A 27,644-nucleotide genomic window follows, 5' to 3' on the forward strand; every position below is an offset into this window, starting at 1 on the left:
CAGCACCAGGCTAAGTTCCAGGAAGAGCAAGAGCAAGAAACACTGCCAGGGAAGCCTCAGGCCCCAGCCCCACTACTCCCTAACAGGCCCTGCAAACCACTGCCAGCAACCACGTCCCTCAGGGAGACCTCCACCCCCAACCCAGCAAAACCCCAGCTCTTTCCTGACATGTGGCAACTTTCTTCTTATATAATACCTTGGTGCTCCTCCCACTCTTCCCTCCCCCCACTCCCCGCCCCACCATTTCAATTGGTGAAAGAGCCAAAGTGCTCTTTGGAGGGACAACTCCCACCCCAGGCTCCACCCAAACCTCTACTGAGGTCACACTGCCTGCGAGGCTTCAGGTGAAGCAAAGACAAGGGGACTTTTTCCTTGGCTGAGAAAGCAGCCTTCCTCCCACCCACGTGAGCAGTTCAGCCTGAGGCCTGGGTGGATAGGTTCCCGACAGCACAATCTGATCTCTGGGAAGCTGAGCAGGGACAGAATCACTTGCAAAGGTGCACAGGCACCAGGGTCTGGGCTGGTCTAGGCTTGAGTGGATCACAGGCCTAGAGTTAGAACGAGCTTCATTCACACAAGCCCCAATGGCCTAGAAGAGTGCCCTCCTATCAAGAACAGGACACCCTTCATTTCCTCTTTCCTGGGAGGAGCAAAAGACAAACAGCTGAACTTGGTGGGAACCAGTGAAATGCTAGCCATCATCTGTTGAGTACCTACTATGGGCCAGTCACTTTGCACACATGATCTTTTTTAACCTTCATAGCAACCCAATGAAGTATTATCATCCCTGTTTTATAGATAAGGAAACCGAGGTTCAGGAAGTTAAGCAATGCTCAAAGCCACCCAGCAAATGGAGAGGCTGGAGTAGGGGCCCAGGTCTGCCCAGGCCTCGTTCAGGTGTACCCACCAGGCTTCCTTCAGTCACTGTCCACACACCATCCAGGAATGGTGTTCTGAGTGTGGGGGCGGAAGTGGGTGTGGACAAGTTTTGCTGTTATTGTTCCCAAGTGTATGATTGTCAGAGCCCCTGTATGTGTGTGTGTGTTGGGGGTGGAGAGAATGTCATCTGGACTCCAAATAGCAGTTTCTAACACCGAGGTTATGCTGTAATGCTTCTGATTCATAAAATGAGCTCACAGTCTCAAGGTATCCTGGATGTTGCTTTGAATGTAAATGCAGATCCCTTAAGTAAGAACTGGGGATTTCAGCACACTCCATCTAGCTCCAGCCCAGCACACAGAGTTTATTTAGTTCGGTCCCATACAATCAGAGCGCTCTGGAGCAGAACCAAGCCCTCCAACAGATGTGACCACTGGTTGCATTTCCTGCAGCCTGTGGTGAGTCAGGGAAGAATGGAGCTTCCAGGCTGTTTCTATACTGATGCATGCTAACACATAGGAAGGGTGCCAACCAGTCTGTCCAAAAGAAATGCCCACGTTATCCAATTCCCAGGCAGAAGGCTCCATACTCTTTCACCCTGAGGTCCCGCTGGGGTCAGGATGACCAGGACACACTCTCCAGGAGGCCAGCCATAGGGTAGTGCCCGGAAACTGGGTTCACCGGCACCAGGATCACCCATGGCTGACCCTTTAGAAACCAATGGTGCAGTATGTGTCCCACCAGCAGGACTCACTGGGACTGCCACATGCCAAGCCCACATTTTCTTGAGGGAGATCGTTCATTAATTTTTTCAGCTAACATATACCTACTAGACGGTGGGCATTGTAAGAACAATATAGAGCTCACACTAGAGCAGAGGCTACAATAATAGTGAAACGTGCTTTCAGCATTTTACATATACCAACTCATGGAACCCTTACTGCAACTCTATGAAGAAGGTATAGAGACTCTAGCTCTGCGTTTATGTTTTTGACTACCACACTACGGTATGTACACAAATGACTATATAAGATGGAAATGGGTGTTCAGAAGGAGGCTGAGGCTTCTCCAAAGAAGTGGCATTTGAAACAGGTCGAGAAGGACAAGAATCTCCCAGCTACTTGTGGCCATCCCAACTCCACCACAAGCAAGGTTTCCTCCTGGGAGGCCCAACTGCAAAAGAGGGACTATCAAGGCCGGAGTCCTGGACTGAGCCCATTCCCCTTTCAAAGACACTAAGCTTCACATGCCAACCCCCCCCCACCCATCCTTCTCCCACTCCTCTCTTCTCTCACTTAGGGGCCCAGAGGACTTGGTGGTTCCACTGGGCAGCCCTTCCCTGGGTTCTGCAACCACAGGAAGCCCTCAGCTGAATCTGTAACTGCAAATTGTCTTTATTTTCTCCATTTATTAAAAGCAGCAGCCCACAGGCCTAAACACCCCAGCTATTTTTAAATCCCACATTTAACTAAGTTGAACTCTCATCCCCATGGGCACTCCAGGGCACTCTTTCTTTGCTAGGGTGGGGTGAGGGGCTGACAGAGCCACAGGGAGTGGGGGATTCCACTTGGTGCTTAGAGAGGCCACACTGGCAGTGGACATGCTGTCTCAGATCAAGCTGCATGGAGGAAGGGGGGGTGCCCTCCAGGTTCTTCACCACCTTGTCCCCTGGGAGCTACCCAGACCAGAGTAACGAGCCAGAGGCCAATCCAATTAAAGTGGAGACTGAGCCATCGTTATCACAGTAATTGAATGTTTACACCCCTGTTATTCAATGTCCAGAGCAGTAGGAAAAAAAGGACCCCTGAATTCTCAACCTGGAACGGTTTCTCCTTTCCCCTTAGTCCTGAAGCCATCTAACAGCCTGTGGAAAGGGTGCATTTCGCTGATTCTAAAAGGGCATGTGCCACACCATCCCTGGGAGGTTCTGCAGCAAGACAGGTGGTTTCCTCCCCTCAACCTGGGGCCCACCGGGGAGGAGAGGCTTCTCTTCAGAGCTGCAGTTTTTCCACCTTCACCAGTCCTCCAATCTCAATCCTGAAGCTGCAGGGACAAGAAGAGGCCAGACCTCCAGGCCACTACCAGACTAGGCTCCCCCTGCTGGAGCAAGCCATACTTCCCCTCCCCCCAGCCACAACTGCCAACAGGGATCCCCTGCACACACGTGCCCCAGCGGCCTCCATAGTCAGCTAGGGCCAGCCAGCAATCTTCACCCCACCTGCCTAGCGAGGCTCCACAGCCTGCACACAGGTACGATGTGGGATGGTTGAAGCAGGCAGTAGCCACCAAAGTTGTCACCAACAAAGTTTTAAATGGGGCGAGTAACTTCCCCTTTCATCCTTCCAGCAGCTCACTCTGGAGGATGGAATGGAATATCCAGTGGCCTGCTCTTTAAGTGGCAGGTACCACCTCCAGATCTGCCTTCCGCGGGGCTCAGGTTTGAAAGCCGCAGGGCGGCACCAGTCCCTTACCCAGAAGCCTGGATGGGGGCCTTCAGAGGGACAACCTGATGCACACACTCCAAACCAGCCATATGCAAGGGCCAGACAAAACCCAGGCTCCCGCGTTTTGGAGAGGCACCACCAAACCCAGCACACCATGAGGCACCGGGAAAGCTGCGAAGGCCGCAGCGCATGGGATTCCGGGGCCGCGAGAGGTATGACAAGGCTGAGGTGCCCCCCGCAGCGCCCGAGTGCTCTGGGTAAAAGTAGCCTGTCCGCCTAAACGCTCCAGTTGAGGCCCTTACTGCACTTGCCCCAGTTCCTCGCCACCCCTGCACCTCTGTCTCCAAACTCCCAGCCCGGCAGTTTCCATGTACACTTTCCCATGCACACTGGAAAGAGAAGGGGAAGGGGCTCCCGCGTCAAGTTCCTGCATTTCACGAGCCCCTCCCCGCGCCTCCCGGGCCTGAGCTCGGTCACGCAAGCCAGTCCCTGCGGACACCACGTTTCGCTGAGGCGGAGGGGGAGCAGCCGTGTTCCTGAGCCGCCGCCGCCACGGCTGGCCCAGCGGGTGGGGAGGGTTGTCCTGCGCTGGCCGAGCCCGGGTGGGCGGGGGCCGAGCGCGAGCTGCGTAGCTGCACAAACACGGCGGGTTGGCGCTGCACACGCAGCTGCGGGCCGCGGGGTGCGGGCCACAGAATGGAAGGCTGCCTGGCGGCCAACGCACGTCCACACCCACGCACACACTCCCGCAGCCGCCTAGGCGGCAGAAGTTGACGCGCCGCTCCCCCCGCACCCCCGCTCGGGTAGGCGCCTGCAGAGGTGCAAGCCCGCGCGCCCAGCCGCGACCGCTTGCACGCAGCCCGGGATCGCTTGGCCGCCGCGCCAGGGCGGGCTGCGCCTCACCGCGTGCAGGCCTCGGCAGCCCACCCAGCAGCCTCACTTACCCGCTCCTGCCGAAGCTCCGGCAACGGCCGTCCCCTTTCCGCCGCGGGCCGCCGCCTTCGGCCGCCTCCCAGACTCCAGCCGCCTGCACACACTCCCTGATTTTAAACACAAACAGGCGCCGCCGCCTCCCCGCGGCGTTCGCAGGGCTTCCACCAGCCCGCGCCTCCCGAGGCTGGGAAGTTTGCTGGTAGGGCCCGGGCGGGACGTGCGGGTTGTCACCCCTCGCTCGCCGCGCAGGAGCCTCAGCGCACCCCGCGCTGGTGGAGTCCGCCTCGCGATCGCTCTCCCTCCCTCCGTGTCACCCCCGGTCCTGCGATGCAGTGTCAGGATTGCACTGCTCTGACTCATCGGTTGAGCTCACAGCTTGAAAAAAAAAAAAGAGAGAGAGAGAGAGGGCGAGAGGCAACAGCGAAGGAGGAGGACTCTCTGGCTTGCTACAAAGGATTGCACAACTCGGGGCTTGGAGCGCGGAGCCCCAGCGGCCAGCCGGCGAGCGCGGCACGGAAGCGAGCAGGAACCAGCTCTACCACTTCATCAGCACAACTGTCTCGGGTCGGCCTCTACACCAGCAGGCCCGGCGCCGCCCACTTCCTGAGACCAAATAAGGCCGGGGAACGCGTCTTTAAATCTCCTGCAGCTTGCTGGGGCTGGGGATTTCCAGCAGACCTCACCTCTACTCCGGAGTTAGTCGCCACCCTCCCCCAGCCCAGGCCGGCGCCCCCGATGGCTTTGCTGGAACCAACAGGCCACGCGGCTCGTTCCTTTCACACCAAGGTCAGGAGGAGACGGTGACGAAATGTTTGGAAACCCATCGGGCCTGCCAGGAAAGTGTGTGTGTGTGATGTTGGGGAGGACACAAGTCGCTTTCTTCCACAAAGAATTACTCTCTGGTTTTGGATACGGTAAATCATGCTCGATGCTGTCCAAGGCACTTTATCAAGTCTCCCCAAGTTTCACTTTCGGCTCACCAGCACCCTAGTAGTGTAGAGGCTATTGAGAAACTGGCCCCAGCCCCTACAGAAGACCCACATCTCTATTACTTAGGTGATGGAAAGCTCCTGGGTTTACTTCTGGCAACTGAGGTCAGAGTTGGAGGGAGCTTTTCACTGCGTGCCCTCATTTTCCCTATCTTCTCCACCATCCTCCTGATGCCTTTTTGCCTGGCTTCTGGGAAGATGGAAAACATTTCTGCTGCTCAGGAGGTTCTTGCTAGCCCCCACATTCAATAAGGCTCCAGGGCCAAGAGAAAGTCTAGGGAAGGGAGCCCTGTTTTTCCTGGTTCCTTCCATTTTTTTGTTTTTGTTTGTTTTCCCCAAGGAGATGGGTCAGGAGATCTTCCTTTCAAGGAAAACCCATTGAAGCACACATGGTGTGGCGGGCAGCCACTCCCCCAGACCCAGTCCTGACAAGCAGGTGCCTCCCTTGCTTTTCCAGGGAGAAGGGGAAGGACAGGAGAATGTGATTCTCACAGCCCCTCAGCCTGCAGGGCAAGAGCCTCCCCCCCCCACCCCACTTCAGTGGATGACAGAGACAATACTCACATCTTATGCCTAGAAACCTAGAAAAACCCACACTTGCTCCTAAGGGACATGACCTTCCTGTCCTCTTCCACCCCTTTGCTGGCAGTAGCATCTGTGTGCATCGAGGGCACACCCCACCCAGGAGGAAAAGGGCTTATTGGTACCCTATGACAGATATGTCAAAGTAATGACAACTTAAAACAGTCTTATCTGCAAAATAAAAATAATTATGCCAGGGAACTGGACTAGATGACCTCCTGAAATGCCTTCCAGTTTAAAATCCATGATTCTATAATTTTAAAAAGTGCATGGGGAAGCCAGGGGAACCACCTCCAAAAAAAAGAGTCCGGACTCAGATTTAGCATCTGCTATGAGGGTATTGTTCCTGACAATTCTCAAAGCATATCCCCATACACATGGCTTAACAATCCTGCGTGTGAGAAGAGTTTTAACCCTCTTGTTCTATGGATGAAAACACTGAGGTTCAGAGAGGTTAAGTGACTTGCACAAGATCTGAGGGCAAGCCAATCATTTGTCACCTCTCTGCTTCTCTTCCCATCCACCCTAGAGGAAGGCAGTGAGCAACTGAGGGATTGAGGTGCTCAGGTATGTTTGGAAAACATGCTACATCATGTGTAGTAGGCCCCCAAGTAGAGGCTAGACACTCAGGACTCCTGGCTCAGGGTAAAATCTTTTTGTTTTTTCCATTTGTCTGGTTTCTTCCTTCTCACTGACACCTCATCCAAGTGAGGGAAGCAAAAGGAAAGCCACCTGGTCTCCAGTGACCACTGCTGCCAGGTTTGACCATCCTGACCTTCCACTAGGGCCCAGCCCCTAGAGCTGGCCTTGGGCCAGCCCAGAGCAAGCCCCTGAGAGCCAGTGCAGACCATTCCAGGGATGTTCCCAACCAACCAGAAAACCCAGCTGGGGAGCGCATTCCTAGAAGAGTCTGCAACCATGAAGCCAGGGCCCAGCCTCCAGGGAAAAAGTGGGAGCCACTCCAAAGGGCACTCCCCAGCCTTGTCCCGCCAGGACTTCCTCCCTGTCCCATGCTAGGCTGCTGAACCTGGCTCAGTAAGCAGCACAGGAAGTAGAGGTAGGTGGCAGGATACATGAGAAAGAGAAGTCAGCAACCTGGAGGATCCCTGCTCATCTTGGAGCAGCTCATCCCTTCACCCCAACTAAACTTCCAAATTCAGGCCATCTCAGAAAGGAAAAGAGGGAGGAAAAAGGGCTTGTGTGTACGCAAGGGAGGAGGGCTCAAGACTGTCCCAGATGGCCGCTGCCTAGCAGGAGAAGCCTACCTCCCAAAGGCAGGCAGATGAGGTTGTGCAAAGTAAACTGCAGCTCTTCTGGGAAAGCCCTGGAGGTCAGTTTTGCTGCAGATATGACAGTGCAAAATCACTGACATGTGAAGTGAAAGTTTTGGTTTTAGAAGCTCCAGCGCTTCCTCCAGACCTCGGGAACAGCCAAGAAGAGTGCCGTGTGGGGAAAGATAAAAAAGTGTTCCAAAGAGTGGGCTTTTCTCCACCATCAGCCTTCACAAACAACAGAACTGAGAGGAGTACACAGCTCCAGTTCACTGGGAGTGCATCTGCTGAGAAACACTCCAGGAAACAAAGCACCTCGGATTCCAAACCCTGGGTCCCAGTGACGGTAGAATATGGCATTAGAGAGGCCTCTTAGGACCGCATCAGCAGTCTGAAGTCTGCTCAGAATGATCCATCACTGGCTGGAGTGCTCATCACCAGTATCCATTCTGAAACAGCGCGGGGCCATTAAGAAGCTTCCAAGGGTGAATTTTGTGTTATGTGAATTATATCACAATAAAGGTGTTATTAAGAGAGAAAAAAGCTTCCAAGGATGCCAGGTTCTCGCCACCCACCCACCCACCTAACCACCTCCATTAACTTTCTGCTGCCATCTCTCACTATTTAAAAGAGGGGTTTTCTTCTCCCCCAGTCCTGCATTCCTGTCGTTTTTCCATTGTCCTTTCTCTGTCAAGACCTTCCCATTCCAGGCCAGCACACATGACGTGTTTAAGTGAATAATCAACCTTTACCTGAGCGTGGGGGAAAAATACAGTTGAGGAAATCACAAGTCAACAATGCTGGGCCTGAGTTTGGAGCCTGCTTAACAAAAGCTAACCTGCTGTGTGATCTTAGGAAGTTGACACTTACCTTCTCTGAGCCCACAACAGATGTACTGTAAAGTATCTGTTACATGAATAATAGAAGAATGCCCACCTTCTAGGGATTTGGGAGAATCACAGGACAAAATACTGCCTTATAACTATATCATGCTTTGTACATATAAGAGGTTACAATTATTTTTTTCTATATTCTCTTCTCCCCAAACCAGCTTCTTCTCCCTTTCGAGAACCTAGTCCAAGGAGGGTGGGGCTAGGGGAGAAGGTGAAGGGATTAGAAAGTGTAAATTAGTAGTCACAGTATAGTCACGGGGATATGAAATACAGTATGGGGAACATAATCAATAATGTTGTAAAGATTATGTAGGGTGCCACATGGGCACTGGACTTATCAGGGGGATCACTTCATAGACCTCAGATGCCTGACCACTGCACTGTACACCTGAAGCTGAAGTAGAGTAATATCAAATATCAACTATAATTAAATATATGTTTTATATTATATGTACACATATACGGTCATGGGATGTGGAATAAGCATAGGGAAGATAGTCAATGATATTGTAACAGCTATACACAGTGTCAGAAGGGTAGTAGATTGAGGGGGTTATCACTTTGTGAGGGGTATAAATGTCTAACTATTACTTTGCTTTGTACACCTGAAACTAATTTTTTTAAAAAAGAACCTAGTCCAAACAAGACGTTTATCCTCTGTAAAGGCCTCAGGCCCACCCTATCACCCACAGGATGACCCTCTGCTGGGCTCTGCCCAGAGAAACTCCAGCATTGACTCACTGTCTCATCCCAGTGTCCCTCCAAGGCTTCTCTCCCAGTCCCTGCTCTTTGTGTCCTTTCCACTAAGTTTTCCCACAGTGCTGCCCATCCAGCCTGAATAGTGACACTCCTTTGATGGCTGTACCTTCTCTTCACCCCTTTTTACCATGTCCTTGCTGAGGGAGCAGGAGCTCAAAACCGCCCCAGCCATTAAGCTTAGCCATCGTATGCTGAGAAGTCACTGCAATGGGACTTCACCTTTGAAAACCCAGGGGACCTCCTCCTCAGTTCACATTTACTTCACCTGTTCCGGGGCAGGGTCACGCCTGCCACACCAGCCCACAGCTGTCCGCATCTCTTGGCCCTCCCGCCTACACCCGCCTCTGCCTCCCTCTCTTGTAGGCCTGCACCGGGTTCTGAATGCCTTTGTCAGGCCTGAGAGGGAGCTTCTGCAGATGTCCCCAGTTGCTGTTGTCACTCTGGGAGAGATGTCTGGCTGGGTATAGGGAGAAGGACAAAACAGGTGTGGGTGCCAGGGACAGCAGGACTACAGGGCCATGAGGATAGAGACACCCTTTCTTCACAGAGCCATAGCTGCCAGCTTCCCAAAGGCCTCACCTCATTTCAGTCCAGTTCCATGCCCTCTGTAGAACCAGCCCTAGACAGCCTCCTTCACTGGCTGTTCTCTGGAGCTTGGCTTCTTTACCTTATGGCAGTAGGTCAGGAGGAACAGGACCTCCAAGATCCAGTGTGTACCATGGGACATGCCTTAAAGCATTATTTTTAAATGAAAACAAATACTGATACATCATGGACTAGGATCTAAAATTCATATTCATGGAAGTGTACAGATTGAAAGCACAGGCTGAGACCTGAGTCCAAATCCTGGCTCATACTAGCTTGATGATCTTGAGCAAGGTACTTAATCACTTGGTTTTCTCATCTGCAAAATGGGGACAATAAGAGCTTAAAACAGTATCTGGTACATATTAAGTCTTTTATAAGTACTGGCTATCATTTTTGTCTCATCTCCTAACAGATCTTCTTGCTTCTAGTCTTGTCTTGCACACTTACCATCCACACTGCCATCAAAGTAATCACATCCCTTTTCAATAGCTCCCATCATCTGCTGCCAAAAGCTCAGACTGGTAACCAGCCCGTGAGGCACTTATACTTCCACATGATCCCACTTTGCCCCGCTTCCCAGCCACAGGCCCACACAGCCAAACAACCTGAAGTTTCCCAAGATGCCTGCTTTCTCATTCATGCTCCTCCTCCCCCCACCTTCATCCACAGGTTAAATCCATACCCTGGTCTCCCACCAGACTTGGAACTTAATGGCAACTCTTCCAGTAAGCCTTGCTTGACTCCTCCAAGAAGAAGGCCACTGGAGTGTATACTGCTGGAGCCCTGCCAGATCCCCTTTATCAGGCTGGTGCACCATCCTCCATCTGCTAAGGGCTCACAGCTGCCCCCTTCTCAAAGGGAGTCTTTGCTGGGAGAGAGCGCTGCAGCCAACGATTGACTTCAGAGTGTGAAAGGGAGGGAATCCAAAAGGACAGCTCCTTTCCCTCAAGGTGGCATCAAATCCTTGGTGGTGCATTCATGCCCCAGGGCTCCCGGTGGGATCAACTCCAGATGCAAACATCCTTCCTTGCTTAGCTTCTTCCCCAGCCCTAGCCTGCTTGCCTCACTCCCTTCCTTCTGCCAGCACTTCCTAAATCAATCCCAGGCACCCCAAACTGTCTCAGTCTCTGCTCCTAAGTATCAGAACAGCCATTGCCTCCCCTAAACTCCCCTGGCATTCTCTTGTTTATCTTTCCTCCGTCCTCTACACATTGTCCTACAGCTGCTTACTGTACCATGTCCCTACAAGGATCAGAGCTCCTGAAGGGCACAGTGTGGCTCTTAGTTCTACCTTGTATCCCCAGTGCCTACACAGTGTCTGCACATGGCGGGTGCTCAGTAAATGCTTGTTAATATGCAAGAATAAAATAATACATGTGAAAATTTGAGGGAAGTCATAAAACTTAACAGATTTTTATGACTATTCTATTTCTCCCATTCTAAGGTGCACATTTCTCCCCATTTTAACATCTCTGAAATCAGGATGCATCTAACAATTGATAGCATGTCATGGTTTAATTACCAGCATTTTCTCTTTCATAGCTGTACATAAAATAATGGTGCATCTTATAATCACTGGCTTCTTAGGTTCAGTGGTGTATGGTACGACTACTGCTACTACTACTACTACTACTGAGGCTTGATCTGCGGGGTTCTGGGGCCTGCAGGGCAAAGTCCATAGAGCTGAGAGGCCCTATTACTTGAGCTCAATAGCTGTCGTGAAATCAAACTCTCATAGAGTGACCTGCAATTTCCGAAAGGACCAGAAGGACACCTGTGTCCAGACACCTCTGGAAGCTCTCACGAAAGCAGGCCAATGTGATGTGGAACAAGTTCTGGACTGGGAATCAAGGGGAGCAAAGCTCTAAGCCTGGTTCTTCCTCTCATTTTCTGGATGACCCCACGCAGGACCTAGCAACACATTTATTGAGCAGCTACTTCCTGCTTCACGTGATGCAAGCCTGCTGGACCCACGCAACACTCTGAGAGGAAGCCATTATCCCCATGTTATAGATAAGGAAGCTGAGGTTCAAAAACATTAAAGACCTCTTCTAAGGTCATACAGATGAACCTCGACCGCTGGACTCTCTGAGTCCTTCTGTCTGCTCTATGAGAGGATACTTTCTGGGCTTGTGTCCTCCTGGTCAAGTCAAATAATGAGGGGTCACAAACTGGAGGCTCACAAGCCATCCTCACCCCCAGATGTATTTTGTTTGATCCATATCATGTGTTTTATTTTAATTAGCTTAAATTTGTTGTCAACATTTTTTTCTTTAAATCAGGAGATCTAAGCTATAAATCAGGATTTATGGCTTGTCATGAACAAAATCGGAAGACAGGCCACCTGGGAGGCAGAGCCAAGGAGCAGAGCCAGGGGAGCAGCATTGTGAGGGGAACAGCACTTTGATAGCAGTAGCGGCACGATGAGGGGACTCACACCGTCCAAGTTTCCCCAGATTCCACCCCTTCCCAGGCCACAGGTCACTGCTGTTTAATCATCTCACTTGTGTTGTTTTCTTACCCCCAGCCAGCCTCTGTCATTGAGATTTCCCATTCCCTGGGGTGACCCTTAAACCAGATGAACTCCATCCAGTGCCCTCTCCAGCCCTAACAGCATGTGACAACTCCCAGAATCTCTCTGGGCAGCCTCCCTCTAAGGAGGTGACTTTATGAACCTATTGCGGAACCACTCCGACAAGCCCCTGCCCTTTGGCCCCCCTCACAGGGCCCCCAGTGTCTGCCCCTCCCACCCCACCCAGAGCATCAGTGCTAGCCAGTCAGAGGGCTGAGGGCTAGAGTGGCTGAAGTGGGGAACCAGGCAGGCGTGGAGATGAGTTAGCTCAGGTCCAGGGGTAGGGCCTCACCTGGGGAGGGATCTAGTGAGGAAGGCAGGGCTTTCTGTTTCCTGACAGGAAAGTGGTTAAGGAAATTGGTGGAAGTGGGAAGGCTCTGCAGTGACAGATGATGAGCACGGTTTGACACATGAGGAAACAAAAACAGTAAATCATGAGGAGGAAAAATGTACAGTCTCAGCAGCAATTTAAGAAATGCAAATGAGAACACCATTAAGGATCCATTATAACCTGAGTCAACGTGAAAATAAGTAATTAAACAAGAAAGTTGCTGTTGGCAGGGCCATCAAGAAATGGCTGCATATACATTGCTGTGCTCCTGTAAACTGTTCAGATCTTTCTATAATGTGATTTGGCATTGTGTTACAAGAATCTAACACTTCGGCCAGCTAATTACGGTCGGGGGACCAGATCCCATGGAAACAATCTAAAATATCTCCACAAATGAGTTTTTATAAAAGATGCCCATAGCACCTATATATAGACCCCCAAAATTGAAATCCATTCTGATTATGGCATTTCCTTCAGAACGTAATGGACTGACACATGGAAACACTCTGATGAAACCATTTGATGAATTGTTCAGTGACAAAATCAGCACAAAGAAATAACAGAGGTAAACTTATAAACTATCTAAAATTTCCACAGGAACCTGAGCAGCAATCAGGAGAGAATTCTGAACAATGTAAATTGCTAAGGTGTAATGTTTATTTTGTTAAGTTGGCCAAAATGGTTTAAATAACAATAATGATGATGACAATGACAATTATGATGATATTGATGATGTAAGGGCATTGAATAGGAATTCCTCATAATAAAAATACTCCAGCCCAGGTCCCAGGGGACAGGTAGGCCCAAGCCCCTGGCTTGATGAGACAGGAAGAAGGAAGGTAACCTGGGAGAGGAGGGGTTATGACTGTGGGCAGGGGGAGGGCCCCAGAGCTTCCCTTACCAGGAGGGTTCTGAAAGGTACCTCTCACCAAAGAAACAAAGTTATACAAATAAACCCACACCATTTAACCTCCCACGTCCTGGGTGCTAACTCTTACTGCTGCCTTTGCGCTCTCAATTTTACTAATACCTTAATTGAGCAACTTCAAGGTGACACCAGCACTCTGTGGGCTAGCCTAGGAACCCAACCACCATTTATAGCATTGTTTCTATGGAAATGTGTTTCAAGCTTCAAGAAATTGAGCTGCTGACAACCCTGGGGCACTCACGTGGTCTCTAAATTAGGGAACTGAGACAAGTAGTTATTGCTGGGTCCTGGGCTCAGGAAGACAGCTTGTTACTTAGATTCTGTGGCAGTTAATATACCACCAGCAATGATCTCAATTGGAATAGGCCGGAGGTCACTGCATAGGGTAGGGATGGGACCAGGGCTTCTAGGAACGAACACGAGATTCTAGGGAAGCACATGGATATCCTACCCCCATTTTCAAAACACACACACCAGCATGAGTGGTGTGGAAGATGTGAAAATGGCCTGCGTACTCCTCGTGAGTATCCAGGCAAGCCCTGGGCCCATGCGCTGATCCTGGCAAACCTCCAGCTACAGGGCCCTATTTCAGTCTGATTTTGGAACAACATCAACAAAAAATCCAAATCTTTGACAGTTCTGGAATTTGGCCTTAGCGGATATGTTTGACATAACCAGGGCCCCAGCAGGGCCCAGCCATCTCTCCACATGTGCTCTGCTGCAGTGGCTTCTGTTTTGCAGGCTCCAACCTGCCCGCTCCAGGCCTGCCCAGAGCTCTCCAGTTCCCACCTACCTTGGGACTCCAAACAGCACCAAGGAGTCTCCATCTCCTGCCCTGACTGGGGCTAGTCACGGAGAAGAGATATCGTGGGCCCTCCAAACAGACCCTCCACATGTCAAGAAAGTTTCCCAGTGGGGCAGCCTGATGGCTCAGTTGGTTAAAGCACGCGCTCTGAACAACAGGGTTGCCGGTTCAATTCCCGCATGGGATGGTGGACTGTGCCCCCTGCAGCTAAAGATTGAAAATGGCGACTGGACTTGGAGCTGGGCTATGTCCTCCACAACTAGATTGAAGGACAATGACTTGGAGCTGATGGGCCCTGGAGAAACACACTGTTCCCCAGTATTCCCCAATTGAAAATAAAAAGCAAGTTTCCCACTGAGAAGAAAAGACTACACACACACACACACACACACACAGAGGCAAACCCGAGGTGGGAGTGGTGGGTGAGAAGGCCGTTCACTGGGAGTCCTGAGGCTCTGAGATGCCAGAGATACGAGAAAGTGGTCTGAGGAGGGTCAGCTGCTCAGCCACAAGGCCACACTTGCATTTACAAGTCCCAGCAGAGCTCATGGCAAGATGGGGAGGGCCCTGCCTGCTAAGCCAGAGGTAGACTAGATGAAGGTGGGGGATTGATGAGGCTAGCACTAAAGGGCAACTCTAAGTTTCCATATATTAATATAATAAATATATGCAACACTGGAAACACCCCAGACACTAAGTTACTAGGTCTCCACCTGGGTCAGGCAGGGCTGCAAGAGGTCAGTTTGCAAAAGCACATCCTTCCTGCTGTCTGTTTGAACTGCATCATTTGCCACCACCTGTGGCTGAGGCCTGCGGGGGGGCCAGGCAGCCTCGAGGTGAGTGGGTGGCTTAGAGCCCAGCCTCTGGGCCACATGTGCTCACTGGGCTGGTTCCCTCGATACTCAGGTGGGAACAATCCTCTAGGCTCTGTGGCCACCTGGGGGTCGCCTGCACCAGGCAGAGTCCACGCTGGGAGCCCTGCAGTTTATACAGTTAGGTGGCCTGTGAAGTCAGTTACTAAAAGACCCAAGTTAGCCAATCTGAATTCTCCAGCCCCTGCAGTGCAGGTGGCTAAGACACAGCAGTTCTATCTTCCTGGTAACAGATGGGAGGCTTGGAGTTCCTCCCCTGGCCTCCTTCCCACCCAGATAGTCTTTGATATGTTAAGGTCTTTTTTTTTCTTTCTTTTTTTAAGTATATATACTATATATATTACAAAAGCAATTTCAAACACACAAATACTCTATTCATAACCACATGACCTAAATTCAGTATTTACCTCATGCCTAATTATACTATGGCCAATGTAATCAGTTTTATGCACTCATCAAGTGTATCTGCAATTTTGCCTGCTAAAACAGAAGACATTTTCAACCAAAATTCATCAACATTTTCTCATGAATTAATATCATCTTCATATTAATTTGACAGTGTCATAATATTCACTGACTCTTAGTATCATGAATTATACTCATATAGCCACGTGGAACATTTAGGCTCTGCACAGTTTTTTTTGCTATTTTAAACAAGGTTCCTATAAATACCTTTGTGCATATAGTTCTTTTTCTCTTAGAATTATTTCCTTAGAATAAATTCCCAAGAGTAAGACTAATAGGTAAAAAGGAAATTAACATTTTCATTGTTTCAAGTTCTACACTAAAAAAATATATTATTCTGTGTGAATTCCCTGGACTGTCTATTTTCCAAACTAATTTTCCTGACTACACCTCCCAATCCTACCAGTCAAGGTCTACTCTTAAAATCCACTTTCCCAGCTCCCAGGGGGCGGGGCATCTGAATGCACACCCTATGATTGAATGGTTGTTGGCAGTAGCTCAATTGATTTGCTGTGGAGGGAGAAGGAAGGAGGACAGAGAGCAGTGGGTAGGAAGGTAGAGGGCTGGGATGGGTAGGAGGGGGGAGCAGGCCCTGTGGAGGTGGAAACAAAGGTAGATCCTACATGCTATCCCCCCCAAAACAAGCCAACACCTCCCTGGACTTCAAACCCACCCTACCACCTGAGCTTCCCCTGAGCTGATCTTCCAGGGTCCAAGGACAAAGACACGCTTCAATGAGTTCCAAAAGGAGATTTCAGAAATACTATATGCTTCTAGGTTCTGGAAACATACTTTGCAAATGACATAAGCCATGCAGTCACCATTGGTCAAGGAGGCCCATGCACATGCAGGCTCAACCCTAAGGGTAGCTCAACTTTAAGACAGAACATCTTTTAAGAAAGTCCTCCTCAACAGTCTGGTGGTAAAGATGCTACGCCATAGCACCCTCTAAGTGGCATGCAGACCCTGGATAACGATTCCACATTAGGAACGCCTTTGAGTGGTCACCCCGGTTCCACTGTGATGCACCATAAAGATACCACTTGCCAGACTCCATTCACAGGCTTGTGGAATTTCCTAGCAGGAAAGGACCACGTGTAGTCTAAGCCTCTCATTTTATGGAGTAACCTGGACACCAAGTGCTTGCTTTGGGTCTCCTGCTGCACCATGCAATCATTGTCAGGAGGCTCTGTTCCTCTTCCCCCTCCACAGGAAGAGTCACAGGCTGTCCTGTCACCAGACAGAACAAGGCTTTCGTTTTAAAGAGCCCCAATCTCTGCTGTCATGGTCTGCTGACTCGTGTTCCCTAGTTCCTTCTCTGTGCAAAGCCAGCAGACGGCACCAGACATGAAAACTCAGGGGTCCTCTAAGGGCAGCTAGGATGTATCCTTCTTGAGGGGTTGGGGCCGAGAAGTTTCCACCACCTTTAAACCAGCTCCTATCGCAGATGCCTCCTCAGAGTCCTCCTCAGGTAGATGGTGACTTGAGTGCCAGATGTTACATCCCCAAAACCCCTTCCCACCCTTACCAGGGACTCCTTGGCAGGCTCGGAAAAAGAGCAAAGCCACCAAGGCAGTGGCTCCTCCAGCAAGCGCTAAGGGAAGCCATCAAGCAGGCAACCAGCTCACCTGACCCAGGCCGGGTCCTGGGCTTGCCCACTGCTCCATCACGTCCCCTCAAGCTGCCCATGGGACACCTACGATGTGCCCAGTACAGATCTAGGCCAGTGAGGAGCCAGGCACGCCAGCAGCTGATGCCAGCATTCTACAATGGGGAAGTTCAGTCCCAGAAATGCTAAGATGGAGGCTCAAGAAGGCAGCAAGGAAGCAGGTGACTTCCGGCCAGTCCTGTGAGCATCAGCCAGGAAGAAAAGGGCAGGGAGGGCATTCCAGGCAGAGCGAACAACAATACACAAGGCACAGAGGAGTGAAAGTGCATTGAGGAACAGGAGAACATGAACGGGCGCTAGGGAAGGGAGTGGCAGGACCAGAGATGGGAAGCTGGGAAGGGTCTTGTGTGCCCTTCCAAGGAACGGGAGGTTTCTCCTGCAGAACTTGAGCAGCTCTCAAAGGTTTTTAAGAGGAGTGACGTGATCAAAGCCATGTTTTAGTAAAAGAACTAACATCCTTCAAGACTTCCTTTCCACTACAATACTGCTTTTAATACGATTCCATTGCATCTGGACAAAAATGGGCAAGTGGGTATAAGTTGTGCCAGAGCCAACACTGGAGGGGAACACTCCTGCTCCGTCCCTCCTGGGGGCCAACCTGACCCCACATTGATGACCAAGCCTCAGTCTCAGGAATCACCTCCAGTCCAGCCTGCAAGAAGCCAGCCAATGACATGTCCAGCTCCGCGGAGGCAGCAGCTTCCCGCTTCCAGGCACCAAGGGAAAAAACTCTTGGAACATGAGTGGCCATCACAGCCAAGAGATCAGTAAGTTCAAAACTGCATTTTTCTCTTTCTCTCTCTCTCTCTCTCTTTCTCTCTCTCTCTCTCTCTCTCTCTCTCTCTCTCTCTCTCTCTCTCTCCCCCCCCCCTTTCTTTTTCTTAAGGGAAATTAACTCCTTTGTCTAAGATTATTGGAACAGAATGACCAAGATTTCAGTCATCGTGCCCTTGCTTCAGAAAGCTATAACTAGAAGATCTGAGGGCAAGAAGTAAGCCATGCTCACCTAGTCGACACCCTCTTATACGGATAGAAACCTGGGCAGGGATGCGATGAAGCCTCCACCCTGTTAGCTCTCTCTATCGGGCAGCTTATTGGGTAGAACATCTCCACTAGGTCGACATCTTCAGAACTGGAAAGGTGCCCAGTCCTGTCACCTCAGCCAGCTTGGGCACCAGGGACCTCAAATCATTCTACAAACCAAGCTTGAAGCCAAAACTCCGACCTCCCATCTGAAGAGCAAAGGAGCACCTCCAAAACATCTTCTGGCCCTGCCAGTCTTGCCCAACCCCAAAGGAAAAACAGAATTCAAGCTGTAACTGCCTGTCAGCCAGAGAGAGCCAGGCCTGGGCCACTGTCCTTACAAGGCAGCGCTGAAGTTTTCCAAGCGAAATCAAACGAGCAGGGAGGCTCCAGATGCCGGGATGACCTCTCTTTTCCACTGGAACTATTCAGGTTCCAGAGGATAAATCCAACTGCTAACGAAACGCTCAGCTCTCCAGAGCATATAAGAATCCTGAAGTTTAGCTGGAAGCTAAAGGATTCAGAAGGATGTCCAAAAAGATTAAGATCAAGATGTGGATATTTTCAGTGGCCTAAGGGGGATGCCCCATCCCCTCCTCCCATGTCCAGCACTGTCCAATTGTCCCAATCTGAGGGCTAGAATGGGGCCCAGTTTCTGTGATGGATACTTGTCTACCTGGCATGTGCCCCTGTCCCCAAGTTTCAGGCACCGGGCATTGTGAGTCCTGGTGGGTGGCAGAGTTCCTCTTGCCACTGGGGAAGCTGTAACCTCCAGAGGCTCGCTGTTCAGTATCCGCAACAGAGAGAATATGAGCATGTGACCTAAGATGGACAAGCAGATGCTCAGCCCGGACTATGTGTCTGGAATGAGTGGCACAAAAAAGCAGGGAAAGCTCAAAACTCATTCTGAAGAGGGTGACAGCATCCAGGTCAGCTGGCAGCAGTGATACCAGGGCCAGCGGCCTCATCACCTTGGCTTTGGTTCTAACCACCCAACTTCCCCTAGGTCCTCATCAATTTCTGAGCCTCGTTCTCCAACCTTCCAGGGCATTCAGGGAGCCACTAGGCGTGCTTCCATACATTACTTTTCTCCTTAATTTGGCCAGAGTCAGCTTCTGCATTTGTAGATCTAAGACCTGGACTCCCCCACCCTGTCCTTCCGCCTCCATACTTGCTCCTTGGCCCCCAAGACAACACCTATATGATCAAGTCTCTAGCGTTCCTCTGTGAAAAGAGTAACTTAAATACCCACACATCTGAGGATCACAGCCACCTAATAATCACAAATATGGAAAATGTCATAAATGCTGCCTATAACAACCTACCCTGTCCCTGGTTCTGACTAGATGCCCTGGCTTGGGGCATTAATATCAGAAATTAAAGGTATTACTGCTCCCTTGAACTCTTCCCTATCTCTCCACTAACTCAGGGAAAAGTGGACTTGGAGTTAGGAAACCTGGGTTCTAGAACTTGCACATGTCACTTCAACCCTGGGGCAGGTGACACCTGTACCGCCTATTTCACAGCGAGGTTAAATCAAATAAGAAGCCTCCATTGCAAAGCCCCAATAACCACCTAATTCCTGTGTCAATCATTCTTTTCAGTCCTCAGTGATCCACAGTTGGTCAATTTCAATTCAATTTAATAAGTACTTATGGAGACCTTCCTACGTGCCTTGTGCTATAGTAGGAGCACAAAGTCATGGTTTCTGTTTTCATAAAATTCAAAGCTCCCTCCTCCTTTGGCTTCTATGACACTAAACTCTCTTGGTTTCCCTCCTTCCTCACGGTCAGTTCCTTCTGTCTCATTTGCTGACCCCCCTTATACTGTACCCCTTAAATAGTGATCCCCTCACCTCCTATGTGCTCTCCATCGGTGATGCCATCTGCTCCCCTAGCTCTAACTCTTTCTATGTTCTGGTGATTCCCAAATGTCTGCTCCAGAATGTCTAAGAGACAGAGGGGGCTAAAGGGAGGTAATTGAGTTTGTTTGGAACGTGTCTTGAAGCTGTAGCTGCACAGTAAGTAATCACCTTTACTTAAATGATATATTTATTTGGGGTAGCCTGGTTAGAGTTCATGGAGGGGCAACAACCTCCATTGCCATCTCTTGGGGATCGTCTGCCCTAGACCTGTATGTCTAACTGCCCACAAGACATCTCTCTTGGATGTTCCATAGGCATCTCCAACACAGCATGTCTGAAATTAGACTCATTGTCTCTCCCCGAAATCTGCTGCTCCTCCTATGTCTCAAGTAGAAAATTGAGCAAACACTTTCACTTCTCCCTTGCTCAACTGGTCCTCGAGTCCTGTCAACCCAGCTCCCTTAACACCTTCCTAACCCAGCTTCTCCCTCTCCCACTACTCCATCTTGCCCCAATGACCGCAACAACTTCGCCAGTCTCTTTACTGCCCATCTTCCTCCATCTCCAGTCAATTCTCCACATCACAGCTGAATGATGATTTTTCAAAAAAATTAAAAAATTAAATTCTCTCTCTCTCTCTCCATCTCCCCCCCACACACACACACACCATCAATCCTCAGTGGCTCCCCACTCCCCACTAAGAGGTAAGGTCTAAACCTCTTGGCTGGCACATGGCCTGGCCCCTGCCTGCCCCTCTCAGCAGCAGTGCTCCGTCACACCCCACTGCTTGCAGTTCCTGGAACCGACCATGTTGTCACACCTCCACGCCAGGCCTTGCCTGAGCTGCTCCCTGTGCCTAGAATGCCCTGACTTCCTTTGCCACCTGGTGGATGCCTACACGCCTACTCATTTCTCAGGATTTAGCTCACACATCAGCTCCTCCAGAAAGCTTCCCATTCATTAGTTCCACAGCATTCACTAAGCACAGGTATCATGCAAAGCACTGGGGCCATCGTAGACCTTTCCTAATATTCCTCCATCCTCTAGTCTGGCAGAAGCGACCAGTCTGTCCTCTGAGCCCAGCAGACCCCTGAATACATTCACAGTGACATCCATGGCACTAACTGCTCTTGACTTTTGTGCATGTCTGCCTCCCTCACAGACCATGGGCACCTTGAAGGAAGAGGCTTTCTTTTCTTTGTCTCCCCAGTACCTACCCCAGAGCTAAGCACACAGTAGGGATTCAATAAATGCATGTAGGATGAATGAGTGAAAGAATGAAGAATGTGAGGGAAAGCACCCTGTAAACCATGATGGACAGGGTTACCACTGCTACTACTATGGCCAGTTTCTTTTTCTCCATAACAGGGGAGGTCAGATCCTAAAGGCTAACTGGGTAGTTCAGCAAAACCTCCTTGGAGATGGCAGAAGAAATCCTGAACCTTTACCACCTCTAGTGCAAGTGGGAATGGGGGTCGGGGAGTGGCTGTTAGCTCCTAATTTTTCCCACAGCACATGCTATTGGGAGGCCACAGAAAAGTGGTCACAGATTCATACAGAAGAGTCCTTGCAGACCTCTTACAAAAGCCTGCAACAGGGAGCCTGGAAAGAGGAGAGGAGAACGGACAGAGAGGGCTAGGGCCTTAGAGCAGAGAAAAATGTCTGCTACATATGGGCACTGCCCTCTCCCAGCCCCACACCAATGACAGGTCACTCTAAGTATAAGCCCTTCAACCACAATCCAGGGTGATACAACTACAGTTTAAAACCCACTCCATGGATCTCCTCTCCATGACACCCTGATCACCTGTTCTACAAGTCTTTCTTAGTTAACCTCATATGGTTATTTCCTAGCTTATAACCAACCCTGCCATCTACTCAGGGGCAAGCATGGACTAAAAGCCCTGAGCCTGCTGCCTCAGGGATATCAGAGGACAAACATCTCAGCATGGTGAGTGAGACTAGTATTTAAACATACACATAGTTCATACTGCATAGCCCCCAAATTCAAGCCAACCACTTCATCTGGTGTTCAACCTTAGAAATTGCAACTTCCTTCTCCACAACTGGAGGAACAGGCTAAGATGAATTTACGTATCAAGAGCCAGTATGTCTGCCGCCTACCTGGTGCCCTCTTAAGGGACGCTCAAGGTTAATCTTGATTATATTCTTATTTTTCACCTTACACATTGACTTTAGAACCTGGCGCCTGGAAAATGCAACTCCACCAAATTCCATTCTCCTAGGTGACAGATTCACCCTGAGTCCGTTTCTCCTTCTGGGTACAGCCTATCTCAGAAGCTGGACTGCCAGCCTCCTGGGGGGAAAAAGCAGATGGGACCCCACTTTGCACCCCCCATTGTGCCACACGTAGTGTTGACAGCATTGCAGCTGTTCCGTAAATACCCAGTGAGAGGAGCTGGCCCTGAGTTAACTGGCTGTTCAAAGGGTACCAAGTCTGTATTCCTGGGCCTTCTCGTGGTTCCCTCATGGGACAACTGGGATCTTAGGAACTGGGAGGGTTCCTCCTTTTCCTCAGTGTTGCCCAACCCATGTTCAGCGCTTAGAAAACACTAAGTAATCTTATTGGCCAACTGAGGCTGGTTAGGAGGTTTTAGGGACTCCATATAGGTTGATAGCAATTAAGATCAACTAAGATTGCAATGAGATAATACAATGGTAAGAAGACTGTTAAAACAGCACCCCACTCTCTTCTTAAAGACCTCCACCCTGTTTTTGTTTTTTTTTAAGTTTCCTCTTTTTAAATCTTTGTGTGCTGCCTTAAGGAAACTGAAGAGATGGAATCCTTGGTTTACAGACAGACATGCTCGAAGTGCGGAGTATGGTGACTAAGATGATTGATGCAGGATGGCAAATGGAAATGGAATGTGGGGTTTGTGCCCGAATCTTCCATTCAACAGCTGTGTGTCCTTAGAGAAGTCACTTATCCTCTTTGAACCTTAGTTAAAAATGACAGAGTTACCACGGGATTACATTCTTAACCTCAGGACTCTCTGAGATGGTTTTACTGCAGTTCGTATAAACAGGGGCTGGATGAAAACAGTCCCAAAGGTTGTATTCAGTTCTAAAAGTTGATTATTTGGTGAAATAGCAGATTCTACAAAAGATTGGTTTGTTAAATGCAGTTTATGCATAACTTTTCGCAGTTTTCTATGCAAACTCCAGCTTCACCTGTATACATTCATCAAGAATTTTCAATTAAAAATGAATTCAGCGTATTAACTGCAATGTTATATGTAGTAGCAAAAGACTGGAAACCACCCAAATGCTCTTCAGCAGGAGACTAGTTAAATAAATTATGGCATTTTCATATAGTGGAGAACAATTTAGCCATTGGAAAAAATGAGGCAGCTCTATATGCATTGATACAAAACAATCTCCAAGACACATTACGTGAAAAACACAGAATGCAGAACCCAGTGTACAGTATGCCAGAATTTGTTTATATATTCATATTTTCTTCTATCTGCAGAGGTTACACCTGGCAGCATAGCTGAAAAAAATGACAAACTGTAGTTGCCTAAGACAGAGACATTGAAGGATATGGGAACCATTACAAGATGGGAAATTTATTTTTTCAAAGTTTTATGTTATCAAATTTATCAATATTTTTTCATGGCTTCTGCCTGGCATCTTTCTTAAGATGGCCTTCCTTCCCTCAAGGTTAAAAGAGATATTCATTTTTCTAATTCTATTGCATTTACACATATGTGTATATGTATGGTAATCTCTTGTTTATGTTGAAATTATTTTTGAGACTTACCTTACACTGTATAACTTATCATTTTTGCATTTTGAAATATATGTATGTATTACCTTTTTGAATAGAAAACTGGCATTGGGGAGGAGAGGGGAGAATCTACCAGATTTTATTTTTAAAGAATCTGGCTTATAGGGTGCACTTTATGGTATGTAAATTATACTCAATTTAAAAAGGGAGAATTTCGTTTATATGGCAAAGTTGAGATTAACAGCATAAGAACTGGGTGGAGACAACAGAATGCACCTAGTCAAGTCCAATGTTAGGGTTTAGCTAGGACCACCCTAAGACTCAGTTTTATAATTTGACCTAGTTTTATAGGTTCAATACTTGTTTGGGCAAAACAAACCTGCAGCCAACCAGGAAGCATCTCTTTGCCTTCCTCACAAGTCTTGCCTGAGAGTTGGCCTGTCTCCTTCCATCAGTCTGGTTTCCTTGGGAGGCCAGGCCAACCCAGGCAATGAATGCTCCTCCCCAAGAGCTGGTGCTTAGGCATAGGACACTGCGGGGCAGGTCTATTGGTCCCAAATCAGGACAAGGACAAGCCAGTGCAGAAGCTGTCTGGCACCAGGGGGAAGAGGTGCTGGAAATGGAGCAGAACATGAGGTGCAAAGCCAGGAGGTGCCAAAGAAACATTAACCGGCAGAAGGAGGCAGCGCTGGTTGTTCAGAATAAACATTGGGAACCGCGCTCCTTGGTGCTTGGCTTGGCTCTGTGTGCCTACGCACAAGCGGACAATATTGTCATTTGTATGATTATCATCATGGTTTACTGGGATTTGCTATGAGTGGAGCACCAGGCCCTGGGACACAAAGACATAAAACAGGGACTTCCAGTTTAGTTGAAAAGCAATCATACTGATCCACCCAAAGGCACATTTAAGAAGCGGAATAAAAGGTGTGATCAGAGCCATGGCCCAAAGAGAAGCTAAAAATCCTTGGACTGGGTTTTACGGTTTTTCTCAGATTGCAGCCCCAGTAGATGTTATTAGAATCTCCGGGGGAAGCCCACAAGGTGGGACAGGGGAATTCTTGAGGAGAGCATGAACAGAAGAACTGGAAGGGGAGCACGACTGAGCCACGTGGAAGAGAGGAAAGAGGAGGCATTCTAGCCTTCCAGGGAGGCATGGGAGGTAGGAATGCTGCCACCAGCAGTTTGGACAAACACACAGAGTGGGTCACTGGGTCAGAGTGGAGGTTCAGGCAGGAGAGCAGCTAAGGCCAGACCCCTGTGTAGAAGGCCCTGACTGCTAGCCTAGAAGTTTGATCCTTACCACGTAGACAGTGGGGAGCCATTGAAGGTTGCTGAGCAGGAGGGTGACCCTTGCAAACAGGCATTTTAAGTGAGATTACAGAGGAACCCTTTATTCCAGGCTTATTCAAAGCTCTGTGTGTATTTCAAGTGGTACTTGAGACATAAAGTCGTAAAGCAGTGCCCTGTGTCATGCAGACGAGGAAAAAAAGGTTTAAGGATCTCACAAAGAGATGCTTCAGTGAGAAAGAGCAATGAAAGGGGACACGTTTTAAAGAAGGAAACAAACTTGCAGAACAGAACTGCTAGGCCTCTGGAAAAGCACAGCATTTCCTTCAGAGTCTGGAATGCCCTCTTTTGGCTGGGCGTGTTCTGCCTCCTTTTTTGGAGGTTAGTCATGATGTCAAAACGCGGGATTGTGGTGTAGAGAGTGAGGCAGCTGGGAGGAGGCTGGCTGATGAACCGAAATATAAATATCGGACCTGGAGAGCATAAAAAGCCTCCATTCTAAAACCACCCTCTTGCAGGAGAATTCTCCATCTGCCTCTCTCAGGGGCACTTTGGGGGGTTTTGCCAGTCACTGAGCTCCCGAATTACCTCCAATAGTTTTTCCCCTTAAAACAATAACATGATTTTTTAAATCTGTTAAGTTTTGATTCAGAGCTTTTTCAATATTGTTCCTAACTGTGCACAGCGAGGCAGCAGGCAGGGCTGCTGGAGGGTGCAGGGAGGGCGTGAACTGGGCAGCAACTTCAGGCCATAAACTGGCATTTAGGTAAGGTGGGAGAGGAAGTCAGGATTACGTTTCCGGCCTTAAACTGGGCTGTGAACAACCAACTGCAGGACAAGCTGATACAGAGGCAAAGCCAAGCAAGCCAGGGGCCGGGCCTGAGTTATGCACCAAACACAGCCAGGTTGAACTGAAAATATGGGCAGACGACAGCTCCAGGTGGCTCCACAAATCCAGGGAGTCTGCTTCCTTCTTTCTCTGGCCTTTGCAAGGAATCCCTCTCCTCCGCTCTCCTGCCCCCACTCCTGAAGGGCCTTTGGTTACTTTTAGTGTCTGCAGGTTCCATATAAACACAAAGGATTCCAAAGACAAAGCTGTCTTTCCTTTGGGGTCAGAAGGAACTGCTCCCATCCCCCGACCCTCAAGCCCAGCGCTGGGCCCCAGTAGACCTTATTAAGGCAGCCCAGGTCAGGTAAGGCAGCTAACCAGGATCTTGACAGTCAAATCCAGTAAAAACCCAGAACAAGGGGTTGTGCAACCCATGGGAACTCCTATCGTGGTGGTGTTTTTGCTTTAAACCTCATTCCCCTGTGGCAACTGTGTCCATACATACCAGAATTTCCAGAAAGGTTCTAATTACACATGTTTTCCCTCTGGAAGCACAAAGGTGTCTGCCAGGGATTGTGCCCTAATGTTTTGGATTGACAAAAGGTCAGTGTGCTCATGACATACAGCTGGCACGAGGCTGCAAAACAGCATTTTCCTTCCAAATGAAACTCAGTTACTTGGTTGAGGAGGATAGGCACAGGGGAACTCCAGTGTGCCAGGACCATTGGTACCTGACACTCTGAGAGGCTGGCCAAACACTGCAGTGGGGTGGTGCCACCGAGCGCACAGTACACTCATACTGTACCCTCAGCAGGGCTGGGTGCTGCCCTGTGAGAGTCTTCCGCCCATAGCAGGGAGAGACTGGGTTGAGATTTGAGACGTGAGAAGAATGGCTCTGCATGCAGCATGTATATGCTTTTTGACTGTTTTAAATCCCTCTATTACAGTTAGCTACCCTGAAGCCCTCAAGGAGAACCTGTTGCCTTCTTCCCACACTTGCAGGCTGGCAGCTCAGTGGGTTGCGAGGACCCCACGTTGGCCTGTACAGCAGGTCTTGGTCAGGAAGTGGTTCTGGAGGCTCCGCTGGTGAAAATGTACATTAGTCACTCCTCTGCCTCCCCCACCCCCACCCCAGACACCATCACAGACACACACAGTCTCAAAGCCCAAGCACTTTTCCCTTTGCCCAGAACACAATAAAGGAATTAGGACCCACCTACAAAGTTTCTGCAGCTGACACTTCAAGGCTCAAAGTCTAGCTTGCCAGCCAGCTCAGTCACACATGTCTGATGTGTCCTCTTTGCAGCCAGGCCCCAATCAAGCCACTGTGCAATTCTGATAATTCAAACTGCTTTCCCGTTTAGGGAGACCGATAGCCATCTCGCATCTCCTTTTCCTGCTGACGTCATCCCACATTTTCTACAGACACAAATAAGGGTACAGCTCCTGGGATAGTTTCAGGCTGCCTAAGGTGGGAGTGGAGGGATCCTGCCCTCCAAGGTCCTAGGTTAAGGAAAAGGCAAAGAAATAAATCACCTAGCTAAGGTTAAAGGCCAAAGAGAACTTGACTGCAACTCAAGCCCAGATCTGTCCTGGACATTTGCAATGCAAATGTGCGTTTTGTTCCCTGCTACAGAAGTCTTGCACAATAGCCTGTGTATAAACATCCACGCCAACAATGCCTGACTGTGCAATCGCACTGTAATTACAGGCCGGCAGGAAGCTGCTGCTAGGAACCACACCATTCAACCTCTAGCCTTCCCGTGTCGGAGTCTCCACCGCACCGACTTAACATTCCTGCACACATCAACGTGTCCCCGCAGCTGCCCGGCTGCTGTTGGTACAGTTGCAGTCTCCCAGCCCGGGGGCCACCTGCCCGGCCCGCCACTTTGCAGGGTTGTCATAAA

The 27,644-nt window shown here is 49.5% G+C and overlaps 1 protein-coding gene across 3 annotated transcripts in view; it reads right to left on the reverse strand.

Annotated features, from left to right (window-relative positions):
• The window catches only part of MIDEAS (mitotic deacetylase associated SANT domain protein), a 61,932-nt gene that overhangs the window by 33,289 nt on the left and 999 nt on the right, over positions 1-27,644 (reverse strand). The window contains exon 1 of one of the 3 annotated variants that reach the window (XM_019733441.3): positions 4,268-4,617. The exons of the other annotated variants lie outside the window; for them this stretch is intronic. The gene's annotated coding sequence lies outside the window, so the exon portion shown is untranslated. Of the gene's footprint in view, positions 1-4,267; positions 4,618-27,644 lie in introns of those variants that run through there. 3 annotated transcript variants of the gene reach the window in all.

Source organism: Rhinolophus sinicus, chromosome 3 (genome assembly GCF_057876585.1).
Source record: "Rhinolophus sinicus isolate RSI-liver-muscle chromosome 3, RSI-T2T, whole genome shotgun sequence".
NCBI lineage: Eukaryota > Metazoa > Chordata > Mammalia > Chiroptera > Rhinolophidae > Rhinolophus > Rhinolophus sinicus.